Source organism: Podarcis gaigeae, assembly GCF_964106915.1.
Source record: "Podarcis gaigeae genome assembly, chromosome: 13".
In the NCBI taxonomy this organism is placed as follows: domain Eukaryota; kingdom Metazoa; phylum Chordata; class Lepidosauria; order Squamata; family Lacertidae; genus Podarcis; species Podarcis gaigeae.
The window spans coordinates 37,173,893-37,189,114 of NC_139689.1; the positions used below are offsets into that span (position 1 = coordinate 37,173,893).

Sequence of the window (15,222 nt, forward strand, 5' to 3'; positions counted from 1 at the left end):
GACTTTGTGCCTTAGCTCTCTAGTCTGCAGCACACCAGCAAAAACTTTTCTGCAGTCTTTTCATTTTTACTGGAGGGAAAACCTAATAAATCCCAGCAAAGCTCAACCCTGCACCTTCCTGCTTACTGAGCCTTTCTCTCTCATTTAAAAATAATAATAATAATTTCTAGGCTGTGCACTCCCTTTCTCTGGCATTGGGTTACACAATTTTTCTCTTCTTCTTCCTCTTCTTTTTTTAAAAAAAGGTAAAATAGCTGCAGACAGGAAATCCCACTTATAGCCCAAAAATTCATCCTGCAGCAAGGTTCATTCAGGAACCATTTTCTAGAGCAGTAGCTTTCAGCAAAAAAAAGCTTCAGTAAAAGGTAAAAAAAGATAAAGGACCCCTGGACGGTTAAGTCCAGTCAAAGGCAACAATGGGGTTGAGGCGCTCATCTTGCTTTCAGGCCAAGGGAGCTGGCGTTTGTCCACAGACAGCTTTCCGGGTCATGTGGCCAGCATGACTAAACCGCTTCTGGCGCAACGGAACACCGTGACCGAAATCAGAGCGCACGGAAACGCCGTTTACCTTCCCGCCACAGTGGTACCTGTTTATCTACTTGCACTGGCATGCTTTTGAACTGTTAGATTGACAGGAGCTGGGACAGAGCAACGGGAGCTCAGTCTGCCACAGGGATTTGAACCCCCAACCTTTCAATCGGCAAGGTCTACCAAGCTTGCATGCTGAGCACACTGCTTTATGGAAGTGAGTCGTGGGCAATTTACACCTGCTAGGAGCAATGCCTCAATGCCTTCCTCACACGATGTGTCAGGAAATTTGGGGGCATCACGTGGCAGGACAGAGTCTCAAGCAAAGATGTGCTCTCCCCAAGCCATCGTTCCCAGCATGTTGACACTCCTGCCCCAGTGACGTCTACACTGGCTTGGTCATGTTCACAGAACGGAAGAAGTCAGGATCCCCAAGGAGCTGGGGAGCTGGCACCAGGCCCACTGGCAGACCAATTCTGTGCTACAAAGATGTCTGCACTCATAATATGAAGACTGGCAACATTAACATTGTGGGAATCCCTTGCGCTTGTAGACAAACAGTCAGGTCACATATCCACAGCAGTGACCAGAGGAGCAATGACCGCTGGGAGGATCGCAGAGAGAAGAAACACCATCAGACATCTGCAGCAGTAAAACCAGATGCCTTCGTCTGCCCCAGCTGCAACAAAACATGACTCTCCCATATTGGTCTCTACAGCCACAGCAGGCACCGTAACTCTCCAACAATTTGACTTCACCCCCGAAAGCGCACTCTTTCTCAAGACAGATGGACACCATAGAGGGGTAGGAGAGCCAGGGGAAAATTCACATCTAGCAACCAATCCACCCCTCATATAGTACATGAATAGACAAGTCTAAGAGGCCCAGGACAAAATAATTCACAGTGACGGTGGCTCATTTACCAGAAGTAACGTATTTAGCATTAACTCTGGAAGTGTATAAGGGACGCGGGTGGTGCTGTGGGTTAAACCACAGAGCCTAGGACTTGCCAATCAGAAGGTCGCGGTTCAAAACCCCGCGATGGGGTGAGCTCCCGTTGCTCGGTCCCAGCTCCTGCCAACCTAGGAGTTCGAAAGCACATCAAAGTGCAAGTAGATAAATAGGCGGGAAGGTAGACAGCGTTTCTGTGCACTGCTCTGGTTTGCCAGAAGTGGCTTAGTCATGCTGGCCACATGACCCAGAAGCTGTATGCCGGCTCCCTCAGCCAATAAAGCAAGATGAGCACCGCAACCCCAGAATAGGTCACGACTGGACCTAATGGTCAGGGGTCCCTTTACCTTTACCTTTTACTGGAAGTGTATGCTCAATTCTGACCAAACTAAGCTTCCTGGTGTATATTTTGCTCTAGGAGGCTTAATTTGGTATACACATTATTTCCAGCTGTCCTCACCCCCACTACCAGCCAAAACTTCGTTTTGACCAAACCTGGAAATGGTTCGTCACCTGAGAATGTCTTCCTAACAGCATCGCCACCCCACATCAGAAGCGCCTGAGTTCTCATGAGCAGCTTCACCAACTGCTAAGGAAAACTCAAGAGATGACAGATCAACAAAGCCTGCTGTAATATGTAAGATTTCTAACACACCGTGCTCAGGAAGAGCACCAAGGTAATGACAGACCACGGCTTTGAGGGAGAGCACCTGCTTAGCAAGGGACGCAGGTGGCGCTGTGGGTTAAACCATAGAGCTTAGGACTTGCCGATCAGAAGGTCGGCGGTTCGAATCCCGCAACAGCGTGAGCTCCCGTTGCTCAGTCCAGCTCCTGCCAACCTAGCAGTTCAAAGGCACGAAGCACAAGTAGATAAATAGGTACCGCTCTGGTGGGAAGGTAAACGGCGTTTCCGTGCACTGCTCTGGTTTGCCAGAACCGGCTTAAGTCATGCTGGCCACATGACCCAGAAGCTGTACGCCGGCTCCCTCGGCCAATAAAGCGAGATGAGCGCCGCAACCCCAGAGTCGTCTGCGACTGGACCTAATGGTCAGGAGTCCCTTTACCTGCTTAGCAAACTGAAGCTCCCAGGTTCATTCTCCAGATAAGACCATAAAACTCCCCTACCTGAAACCGTGGGAGAACTGCTACCATTTACCTGAGCTAGTGGTCGGAGCTGCCAACATAAGCCAGCTCCCTAAGCTCTGAATCTTGTGGCAAACGTAGCCAGTCACCCAGGAATTTCCTTGCCTCGTCCTCCCCTGCCATGATGGAAAGTCCTAATTTTAAAAGGCCTTGAGCCTGCCACTGTTACATAATCCTGTCCACTTCCATTTCCTCACTTTGTTACGGATGTCAGGCAGCCCTGCGGCATCAGGCCCATGTTAGATGACGCTTACATATGTTCACAAGCAGCAAGGACTGCCGGGGAGAGACCTCGGCTCAACGGCTGCGCACGTGATGGGCATGCAGAGCATCGCCAGTTCCAGCGCGGGCGCCTTGCCTCTTAAGAGAACAGATAGCAGGGTGACAGCCAAAGAGGCTTCTCTTCCTGAAGCCTCTGAGAGCCACAGCTGGTCAAAGCAGACAATACGGTCGTAAACTTGGTGGTCGAACAGAATCCGTTCCGGAAGTCCGTTCGACTTCCAAAACATTCGGAAACCAAAGCGCGGCTTCTGATTGGCTGCAGGAAGCCAATCAGAAGCCACGGAAGCCCTGCCGGACGTTTGGCTTCCAAAAATAGTTCACAAACTGGAACAGTCAATTCCAAGTTTGAGGCGTTCAGGAGCCTCAACGTTCAGGAACTAAGCTGTTAAGACTTCCAAGGTACTGGGTCAGATTGATAAATAAGTAATGGATACTAGGCAGTATGTCTCTGACTCCCAGTTGCTGGAAACCACATAAGTGTACTGCAGTGTTAGAAACTCAGGTACAGTATACAGTGGTACCTCGGGTTACATACGCTTCAGGTTACAGACTCCGCTAACGCAGAAATAGTGCTTCAGGTTAAGAACTAAGCTTCAGGATGAGAACAGAAATCGTGCTCCAGCAGCACAGCAGCAGCAGGAGGCGGCCCCATTAGCTAAAGTGGTACCTCAGGTTAAGAACAGTTTCAGGTTAGGAATGTACCTCCGGAACGAATTAAGTACTTAACCCGAGGTACCACAGTATAAGCTAGGCGCCAAATGGCTCCCTAAACCAAGGTTGTAGTTGCCATAAAGGAAGGTCTAGTTGCCATTTGGGGGCAAGACAGCTCTAAAGTCTTATTTTTCAAATGATGGGCTGGCTGGCTGATTCCCAGTTGAACATCCAGTGACAAAGAATAAAAAGTCACTTGATCCAGAGACAGTCCACATATCTATCGGCCTCTTCTGACCTATTTAGCACATCAAGCCTAATCAGACTAATTCTATGCTCTGACTATCCAACTGTCTGACTTTTAGAAGACATCGGATGGCAGCCCTGTTTAGGGAAGATTTTAATGTTTGATGTTTTATCGTGTTTTTAATATTCTGTTGGGAGCCGCTCAGAGTGGCTGGAGAAACCCAGCCAGATGGGCAGGGTAATAATAATAATAATAATAATAATAATAATAATAATAATAATTTATTATTTATACCCCGCCCATCTGGCTGGGTTTCCCCAGCCACTCTGGGCGGCTTCCAACTGAATATTAAGAACAGTACAGCATCAAACATTAAAAACTTCCCTAAAGAGGGCTGCCTTTAGTTGTCTTCTATTATTGTTGTTGTTGTTAATGTTTGATGCTGTATTGTGTTTTAATATTCGGTTGGGAGCCGCCCAGAATGGCTGGAGAAACCCAGCCAGATGGGCGGGGTATAAATAAATAAATAAATTATTATTATTATTATTATTATTATTATTATTATTACTACTACTACTACTACTACTACTACAGTGGTAACTTGGTTTTCGAACAGAATGCGTTCCAGGAGTTCATCCAATGCCTGGAACCATTCAGAAACCAAAGCACAGCATCCTGCAGCCAATCGGAAGCCATGAAAGCCATGCCGGACATTCAGCTCCCAAAAATCTTTTGAAAAACAGAAAACACACACCCAGGTTTTGATCGTTCAGGAGCCGATTAATTCGATTAATACGCACCTTTTCTCAGAAACAGGTCTCCACAATGCTAAATAGTGTTTACCCAAGTCCAGCTGGGGCTTATTATCCAGCAGATGATATTTCAATGGGAGTTTTCACATTCAGTCTTAAACCTCCTTGCCTGAGAGGAAGCTCCATTCAACTCAGTGGGACTTTCTTCTGAGTAGACATTGTACAGTGGTACCTCAGGTTACATGCACTTCAGGTTACATACGCTTCAGGCTACACACTCCGCTAACCCAAAAATAGTGCTTCAGGTTAAGAACTTTGCTTCAGGATGAGAACAGAAATCGTGCTCCGGTGGCGCAGCAGCAGCAGGAGGCCCCATTAGCTAAAGTGGTGCTTCAGGTTAAGAACAGTTTCAGGTTAAGAACGGACCTCTGGAACGAATTAAGTACTTAACCCGAGGTACCACTGTACAGTGGTGCCCCGCAAGGCAAATGCCTCGCAAGACGGAAAACTCACTAGACGAAAGAGTTTTCCGTCTTGGAGGTGCTTCGCAAAACGAATTTCCTATGGGCTTGCTTCGCAAGACGAAAATGTATTGCGAGTTCCTGCGGGTTTTTTTTCCTCCCCCCCCTTTTTCTAAGCCGCTAAGCCGCTTATCCGCTAAGCTGCTAAAAGCTGCTAAAAGCCGCTAATAGCGCTAATCCGCTAAGCCGTCAGTGGGCTTGCTTCGCAAGACGAAAAAACCGCTAGACGAAGAGACTTGCAGAACGGATTCTTTTTGTCTTGCGAGGTACCACTATATATGGAGCCGCACCTTTCAGGCAACTCAGCACTTTTTTGTCTTCCTACCTTCAGGCAGCAGATGGTATGTTGTGATCCATCGCATTAAGGCCAGTACGGCTATACACCAAGCCCACTAACCACTTGCCCAGACTTCCCTAACCCGGGACCCTCTAAGTGTTTTGGACCGCAAACCTCACAATCCCCTGTCATTGGCCATGGTGACTAGGGCTGATGGGAGTTGGAATCCAAAAATGCTGGAGGCAACCAGCAGGGATGCTTTAGCTGAGATTCCTGCATTGCACCGGGGCTGGACTAGATACCCCTTGGGTTCCCTTCCAACTCCACAATTCTATGATTCCAGGACCAAGTTGGGAAAGACTGCCTAGACCTTTTGCCCATCTGCTCTGGTCCTAATATCTTCCCACACACCAGTACGAAATGTTCTGCCATCCACACTGCAGAAGCTTACAGGCACTCTGTGCAAGACATCTCTAGCTGAACTTTGCAAAGCTGTTGACAAGCAAAGCACAATGCACAGGGCAGCCCTTTGAGATTTGGGGCTTGGATTCTCCACTGTGGGACCATCCTTGCATCAGGCACCTTCCACCCTAGGGGACCTTCCTTTGCTTCCAGGCTCGACACAATCAAAAGCCAGCACCTTTTCTTTTCTGAAAAGGTGCAGAAGACACAGATACTTCTCCACCTTGGACCTTCACTGGCACACAGGCTGGGTACACATTGCAACCTCTCTTTCCCTCAATGAATTCTGGACACTGTAGTTTTCTTCTCACAATCACAATTCCCAACAACTCTTAGCAAACTGCAATACCCAGAATTCTTGGGGGGGGGAGTGGTATGGTTTCAAATTGGATGAGGGACTGCATTGCAGTCTATGATTCTAGGCATGAAAGGGTTAAGACCATGCAGGGTTAAGTCCTGCCACCTAAGCAGGGACTAGGTAATCAAGCTCAATGCGTGAAGAGGTCTAAGTTGGTTGCTCCAAGCTCAGACCACATGGTTCTCACAAGCCATTCTTGAGATTCTTTACCAACAGTTTAGGAACTTCACCACTTTGCAGCTAAGCCAAGTTTTACTGCCTATGCAACTTTTCTGGAAAAGCACATGAACCTGACCTTTGAAGAGGTTGTAAGTATTTTATTTTATTTTATTTTATTTTATTTTATTTTATTTTATTTTATTTTATTTTATTTTATTTTAGCCTACCAAACATGTGGTCTTTTCCTAAGCTGGGGGAAGAGGGAAATTGTGGAACTCACAAGGACATACACTAGTAATCTAACAGCCTATATTTCCACATGTTGCTGCATATTCTGTGATTTTAAATCTCTACTGGGGTTCTCTCACCCAAGAGTACTTGTCCCAAACCTGGATCTTGGCACCCAGGAATTCTCCTTTCATTCATATATACAGTGCATTTTTTTCTGGGGGTACACAGGGGTACGTATACCCCTAAACATTTTGTGAATCTTTGTACTTTTGTCCGTTGACTGTATTTATTTTCCCCAATTTGAACTATAAAATGGTGATTTTCTTCAGTCAAAATGAGAGTACCCCTAAACATTTTTTAGAAAAAAGCACTGCACACACACACACACACACACACCCTTGAACTACACTTTGAAGGTACAGTGGTACCTTGGTTCTCAAACAGCTTAGCTGATGAACAAATCAGCTCCCAACGCCGAAAACCTGGAAGTAAGTGTTCCGGTTTTCAAATGTTTTTCGGAAGCTGAACATCTGACACGGCTTCTGCTTGAGTGCAGGAAGCTCCTGCAGCCAATCGGAAGCCACGCCTTGGTTGTCGAATGGTTTGGGAGTCGAACAGACTTCCAGAACGGATTAAGTTCGAGAACCAAGGTACCGCTGTATAGTGTTTGTGCAGCCTTAGTCTAGCAAGAAGTGGTTTCTAATGCAATTATTTTATTGTATTGCACTTTAAAAATTGCCCTTCATCAACAGATATCCCAGGGCAGTTCCAAAACATTTAAAACAGGCCAGCTAAATACACACAGTACTATGGAACCTAATAAAAAAAAAGTGGCATTTTATTTTATTTTTTAAAAGATCCAAATACAGTGGTACCTCAGGTTAAGTACTTAATTCGGTCGGGAGGTCCGTTCTTAACCTGCAACTGTTCTTAACCTGAAGCACCACTTTAGCTAATGGGGTTTCTTGCTGCTGCCGCACCGCCGGAGCATGATTTCTGTTCTCATCCTGAAGCAAAGTTCTTAACCCGAGGTACTATTTCTGGGTTAGCGGAGTCTGTAACCTGAAGCGTATGTAACCCGAGGTACCACTGTAAAAAGCAAAACATATACCACCGTTTTCAGTCCTCAGTGCTGACAACCCAGAGCCCCTGCATGTAGCAAGAAATCCATTTGTGGGGGTAATATGCCATCAAACTGAACAAACATCATCAGCTCCCAAGTTTACTTAGAAGTCTGCACAGCCAGCTTCTGCCATCACAAGCATTTGGCTGGCCTTAAGCGTTTGTTCTATGGCTTAAGGCTTGGCCCTCAGCCCACACTGTGCTTTGCACAGGCAGCTTCTCTTTGATAGACTCATAATTGTGGGTTTTGCTTTGGGCCAGTCTCTGCCCCTCAGCAGATTCTAAAAGCCTCTCCTACCTCCTGGGTCAATCTCATAGGTCAGGCCATCAGAATGGCAGGTCACCCAGCCAATCCAAAGCAGTAGCCACTCTCTTGGCAAGAGGGCTGTGGTGGTGCTCAGGTCCCACTTGTCAGCATCCCAGAGGCAACTGGTTGGCCACAGTGAGGAACAGGATATTAGTCTAGGGCTGCATTTACACCATAGATTTAAGGCATTTTGATACCACTTTAAACAGCCATGGCTCCCCACAAAGAATTCTGGGAGCTGTAGTTTGTTGAAGGTGCCGAGAGTTCTTAAAGGTAAAGGTAAAGGTACCCCTGCCCGTACGGGCCAGTCTTGACAGACTCTGGGGTTGTGCGCCCATCTCACTCAAGAGGCCGGGGGCCAGCGCTGTCCGGAGACACTTCCGGGTCACGTGGCCAGCGTGACATCGCTGCTCTGGCGAGCCAGAGCCGCACACGGAAACGCCGTTTACCTTCCCGCTGGTAAGCGGTCCCTATTTATCTACTTGTACCCGGAGGTGCTTTCGAACTGCTAGGTTGGCAGGCGCTGGGACCGAGCAGCGGGAGCACACCCCGCCGCAGGGATTCGAACCGCCGACCTTTCGATCGGCAAGTCCTAGGTGCTGAGGCTTTAACCCACAGCGCCACCTGCGTCCCGCCGAGAGTTCTTAGGAGACTCCTATTACCCTCACAGAGCTACAGTTTCCAGAGTTCCCTGGAAAGAGGCATTGATTGTTAATCCACTTTGGGTGCAGGTATACAGTGGTACCTCGGATTAAGAACTTAATTCGTTCCAGAGGTCCGTTCTTAACCTGAAACTGTTCTTAACCTGAGGTACCACTTTAGCTAATGGCAGTGGTGTAGCGTGGGTTGTCAGCACCCGGGGCAAGGCAAGTAATTTGCGCCCCCTAACCCGTGTATTTTAGCAGGGGGCAGAGAGCTGCGAGTGCGAGTGCACCCCCCCCAGATGTTGCACCCAGTGCAGCTGGCCCCCCTGCAACCCCACGCTACGCCAATGGCTAATGGGGCCTTGTGCCACCGCTGCACAATTTCTGTTCTCATCCTGAAGCAAAGTTCTTAACCTGAGGTACTATTTCTGGGTTAGCGGAGTCTGTAACCTGAAGCGTCTGTAACCTGATGCGTCTGTAACCCAAGGTACCACTGTATTCATGGTATGGGGAATCTCTGCCCGCCTCCGATGTTGCTGAACTACAACTCCCAACAGTCCCAGCAAGGAAGGTCAATAGCCAGGGAAGTTGGGAGTTACAGTTCAGCAACATCTGGAGGGCCACAGGTCCCCAAAACCTGCACCAGCCCATCAGCACATATGTGTGTGAAAGGAGCACAGAGACAGGGAATAGCAAGGAAAACCGCATCTCATTTTGCTCTCTGACTCACCAACCTCTCCCCTAGGATGTGAGAAATCACAGGAACACCTGAGCACGTGCAGAGGGCCTTTCCCTCATGGGTGAGTAAGCCCAACCAATCCCCCACACAGAGAGAACACATCCCACAGGCAGGCCTGCAAGCTGCCTGCCTGCTCAGCATGAACCTCTTAATCTCAAGGTTGAGGGTTCGAGCCCCACATTGGGCAAAAGATTATTGCATTGAAATGGGTGCAACTAGATGACCCTCTACAATTCTATACTTCTAGGAAATCATTGCCCTCTGCTTGCCAGAGTAACTCCGGGAGTGAGGCCTCCAGACGAGACGTTCCCCTGAACGAAGGCTGGCCAACGTCCAGCCCCTCGGACGTGCGGTCCAAGTGGTAGCGAGGCTTACCCTCGGCACTACCGCGTCATGCCAGGGCATCATGAGAAAGCATCTCTGAGCAGGGCGTCACGGCTCTCCCGCCACAAGGGACCCCTCCAGATCAGGAGGGAGGGCAGGGGATTTCCCCTGGTCAACAGCGAATGATTTCCAACTGCAGAGATGCTATGGGGGACACCAGTGGCGTAGCGTGGGTTATCAGCACCCGGGGCAAGGCAAGTAATTTGCGCCCCCTAACTCGTGGATTTCCCTAACCCCCAGATGTTGCGCCCGGTGCGGCTGGCCCCCCTGCACCACCCCCCCACGCTATTCCACTGGGGGACACCCAGGTAACCAACCACCTTTCCAAATTAAACGTTGCCTGGGGGCGGGAAAGAGACAGAAACAGACTATCCTTTGGAGGGACGGGGAGGAGGCCGGATAGGTGCAAGAACCCATGCGGAGGTATGGGGAGAGAGGGGGAAAGAGAGAGCGGAGGAGAGTCCAGAGGGAGGGCCAGGTGTGCGCGCGCGCAGCTCTCCAGGCTTCGCTCGGCTCGGCCCAGCCCGGCCTTTTCTCTCCCGCTCCTCCCAACGCCGCTGCCGCCTGGCTCGCCCGCCTGCCTGCCTACCTACCTGCCCGTCCGGATCCCCGCTGCAACCTTACCCGCGGGAGGAGCGGCGATCCGCGCTTCGCCGGCCGCCCTGGCTGGTCCTTTCCTTCGGCGGCGTCCACCGGCTGCGCGCGCGCGCTGCGCTCTGCTCTGCTCCCCGGCAGGGCGCGCCTCGCTCATGCGCTTCGCGGCGAGGATGGGACTCGTGGGGAAGGAAGGAAGGAGGGAGGGAGGGGAGGAGAGACAACAACACACCCCCCCTCGCCTTTGCACATCCCCCTTTTGTTCGGCGCCGGGAACAGAAAGCCTGCCAGGCGCTGCTCTCCTCCGGCCTCCTTCCTCTCTCTTGCGCCCCGGGAGTTGCGCCTCCGAGCGGCGGAGAGAGGGAGACCCCCTCCCCAGACGCAGGCGCGCCTCCTTCTCGCCGGCCCAGGGTCCTGATTCCGCCGTGGGGAGGGGGAAAGGGGGACTGCTCTGCTTTCTCCTGAGCACGCTTACTCGCGAGTCAGCCTCCCTGGACACGGCGGGATTTGCTCCCGAGCAAACGTGGCCTCGTCGCGGTTTGGTGGCGGGTTAATAACTTTTGCACTGCGGCGCCTTTCGTCTGGCTCCGTGCCCTGTCTCGCCCGTGACAGGCAATCGGGGTGGGGTGGCGTATCGGGGGTGCCTGGTGCGCCCGAGAAGAAGAGGCCCTCTCACTACCGTCAAGGCCGGGAGGAATCCTCTGCTCAGTTGGGGGATTCCCTCGCCGCCGTTCCTGGAGCGCCGGAGATGGAACAGGGAGGGGGGTCGGTTCCACCCATCGCTCCACCCTCCTTGGCTGGAAGCCCAGGGAAATACTAGGGAGGTGGCTCAGTGTCTTTGCATACAGAAAGTCTTAGGTTCAAGGTCCAGCCGTCTCTAAGTAGGGCTGAAAATGTCCCTTCTGTGAAACCCTAAAAAGGTGCTGGCAGTGTTGACTGGGGTTTTTGTGCATCAAATGTAGCCCTTTCCACCTGGTCCCTGAGACTCATCCCAGGCCTTCCTTCACACCCTGGGTGTTTTTGCCCGGCTGGAATACAGTGGTACCTCGGGTTACATACGCTTCAGGTTACAGACTCCGCTAACCCAGAAATATTACCTCGGGTTAAGAACTTTGCTTCAGAATGAGAACAGAAATCGTGCTCCAGTGGCGCGGCAGCAGCAGGAGACCCCATTAGCTAAAGTGGTGCTTCAGGTTAAGAACAGTTTCAGGTTAAGAACGGACCTCCAGAACAAATTAAGTACTTAACCTGAGGTACCACTGTATGTGCTTGAGATCTAATAATCCCTCTTGTTTTTTCTGAATGGAGGCTAGAGAAGTGTGTGTGCAAAACTAGCCAGACTGTAATATTTACATTGTGCTCCGCCCACTTTTGCTTCTGGCCCCGCCTTCCGCTTTGGCCCTCAGGTGGTTACCCACAAGAGAATGCGGCCCTCAGACTGAAAAGCATTCCCCGCTCCTCAAGGAAACCAATACTGACCTAAATGAACCAAGAACCAGATATGCTACCCAGCAGCCTCCAACATTCCTAAATTACCGAGTTTCTTCTTTTACCGTTTCTGCGTTTTTATTATGTTGCTTTTAATTTCGATGTTTGGTTGGAGTTGTGCTTCCCTACAGCCTTTTGTCTCTGTTGCTTCGTTTGTTTTGCCCTTGGGTACTTTTCTCTTCCGCTGTTTACTATGGAATGACCCTTCCCCCCTTTTTTTCCTTCTTTATTCCACAAATATTAGTAGTCGAGATCCACAGAGAGCCTGCAGGCTCTCAAAAGCTGCGTTGGTAACCACATCAGAAAAAGCAGCATCAAACGCCACTCAGAGTAGCTGCTGGGAGAGGGGCTGCTCTCAGAATTCCCAAGCAGACACCAACCAGCACCTGAATGCAGTCGAAGCAGGATCATTGCTACATCCCCTCTGCATTCTGTTCTGTCTGTATTGTATTGCACCTGTGGCAGTGAAGCCTCTGGCACCAATCGGCTGTTGCGATTCCACAGAATGCTCCCAACCAAGCTGTCAGAATGTTTGCAATCCAAATTCTTTGAGGAAAGGGAAGCACGTCAGCTTGACTCGGGTAGAAGCCTAATGAAAGTTGCACAAAGAGGGAGTCCTGCCGGGTGCAGTTTCTGTTCTTGCTGCAGCATTGTCACTTGGAAAAGTCTAAGGAAGGCAATGTCGGTGAAGAAGCAGGGAGGCATGCAATAAAGTTTGCACACTGGCGATGTATGTTAGTTCTTCGAATGCAGAATTCTACTTGTTGTTTTTAATCTTGCCTTTCGGCCCACAAGGACTCCTGGCGGGTGTATGAAATAGGCCCTAAAAGCCGCATTTTGACATTCCCAAAATGCCCCGATGCACCAAAATTCCTGGAAATGTCAGCTTCTACCAGGTGGTACATTCAAGCCAACTATGAGGACTCTGACTCATTGCTGCCCATCCTACCTCACTGGGTTGTTGTGATGGTAAAAGGGTAAGCTGATTAGAGCTCTCAGGAGAAAGGTCAGTTTGTTTGTTTTAATGTAATCTAAGGTCCGTATAGTTAAAGCTATGTTTTTTCCAGTAGTGATGTATGGAAGTGAGAGCTAGACCATAAAGAAGGCTGATCGCCGAAGAATTTATGCTTTTGAATTATGGTGCTGGAGGAGACTCTTGAGAGTCCCATGGAGTGCAAGAAGATCAAACCTCTCCATTCTGAAGGAAATCAGCCCTGAGTGCTCACTGGAAGGACAGATCCTGAAGCTGAGGCTCCAATACTTTGGCCACCTCATGAGAAGACTCCCTGGAAAAGACCCTGATGCTGGGAAAGATGGAGGGCGCAAGGAGAAGGGGACAACAGAGGACGGGATGGTTGGACAGTGTTCTCGAAGCTACCAGCATGAGTTTGACCAAACTGCGGGAGGCAGTTGAAGACAGGAGTGCCTGGCGCGCTCTGGTCCATGGGGTCACAAAGAGTCGGACATGACTAAACGACTAAACCATAATAGCTGTTAATAATTTTTGAATTTCTGACTGCGTTTTCAGGATAAAGAATTCTTTATGTATATTACCACTGTCCTCCTGCTCCCTCTCTGCAGCTCTTCATCAGCTGGCCAATGCGCTAAAAATGGCCATAGTCGTGTCTTGAGCCTGCCCAGCAGCAAATGCCCTGTATACTTTGTGCAATGCTGCTTCTTCCATGCATAAAACTTTCCCTGCTGCTTACATAACCAGCGATTGCATCTCTCCCCCCCCCCCAAACTCCCTTTCAATGCTAATGAAGTCACATTAAGGAAAGTGGGGTTTTCAATGTGATCTTCCTCCTTCAGATTAGATGGGAGAACAAAGGTTTCTTTCTCTGTTTTTTTGCCATAACTATGTTTAGATCGACAGGGTACACACCAACCCAAATTATAACGTGCATTGTCTATAACGTGCAACTTCATTCTGCTTCCAAGTTGGCAGCTTTTTGTGTTGCCGTTGCTTTTAATGTTATTTTAAAAATGTGGAATTAGCCAGAGCATCTTGCTGGTACACTGGACAGTGTACATTGCATGAGTGAATAACATCTTAGTGTGGTTTAGCTGTCTTCGGAGAATCTTGATTTGTGGCTGCATGGTTAATTTCTCAGAGATCGCAGAGCACCCATGAAGAAATGGAGACATTAAATTACAATATTAACAGCATGCTTTGCTCTCACTTTTTTTTTGCAAAGAATGCATCATGCCTGTGATTCAGGGATGCTTTCCATGTGGGAGATCCCTTGCTGTTGCAAGGCGGGGGTGAGATTCCCTGCCTCCTTTCTATGCATTATACAGGCTCTAATTTACAGTTCTAGGGAGCTGCAGCTAACGGTTTTGGCTAGCAAGGATCAAATCAAAGCCCTCTCCGCAAAAGCTAGCAGGATTCTTACCTGCCCCCTATTTCTAGAAAGGAAAAATAATAGCCTTGTGCTTTCATCAGTCAACAGCTTCCTACCCTATGCTAGGTTGCTCTAACTGCTGCAGTTGTTAATGCCAAAGTACCCTATTCATGTAAACGACAGGTAAGCGGCTCTCTCGAGAACAAACATGCAGCCTGAGCTTTTAGCTCTCTCTACCAGGTAATAAAATCTGGCTTATTATTCAGGCACAGGAGCAAACTCAGATGAATTTCCTGGCTCTCGCTGAGTCCATAGCTCAGAAATTTCTTTTCCCTTGCCCTCGGCACGCATACTTTTTGCGTCTCTTTCCATTTGGAAAGACTTTTTTTAAGCAAATGCCCCTGTTGTCTTTTTGATTGAATTTCACATTGTTTACAATAGTGCTTCTCAAGCTATCTGATACGGTGGGCCAATGATTCCCACCCCTTCGAGTGTGCCAGGAATCGCTATCATACTTGGTCCCTGAAGCATCCCACACAACCTGGGCTATGGTGGAGTCAGCCAGTAGTGGCAACTGATGGCTCACGGTCTAGCACTGCTCCACAGGCCACCAGTTTGATTAAGGTGAAAGGTAAAGGATCCCTGGATGGTAAAGTCCAGTCAAAGGCGACTATGGGGTTGTGGCACTCATCTCGCTTTCGGGCCGAGATGAGTCAGCATTTGTCTACAGACAGCTTTCCGGGCCATGTGGCCAGCATTACGAAGCTGCTTCTGGTACAACGGAACACCATGACAGAAACCAGAGTGCATGGAAATGCCATTTACCTTCCCACCGCAGTGGTACCTATTTATCTACTTGCACTAGCATGCTTTCGAACTGCTAGGTTGGCAGGAGCTGGGACAGAGCAACAGGAGCTCACCCCGTTGTGGGGATTCAAACCGGCGACCTTCTGATTGGCAAGCCCAAGAGGCTCAGTAGTTTAGACCACAGGGCAACCAATGTAGCACTGTTCTACGGCCACTTCCAAAAGCCTGAG

At 49.3% G+C, this 15,222-nt stretch overlaps 1 protein-coding gene across 6 annotated transcripts in view; it reads right to left on the minus strand.

Annotated features, from left to right (window-relative positions):
• Positions 1–11,052, minus strand: part of MPP3 (MAGUK p55 scaffold protein 3) — an 89,001-nt gene extending 77,949 nt beyond the window's left edge. For 4 of the 6 annotated variants that reach the window (XM_083709448.1, XM_083709447.1, XM_083709446.1 and 1 more), the window contains exon 1: positions 10,383–10,537. The gene's annotated coding sequence lies outside the window, so the exon portion shown is untranslated. Of the gene's footprint in view, positions 1–10,351; positions 10,538–11,031 lie in introns of those variants that run through there. The other 2 variants (XM_083709445.1, XM_083709444.1) reach the window with 2 other exon arrangements.
• Between the last annotated feature and the right edge of the window lie 4,170 nt (positions 11,053–15,222).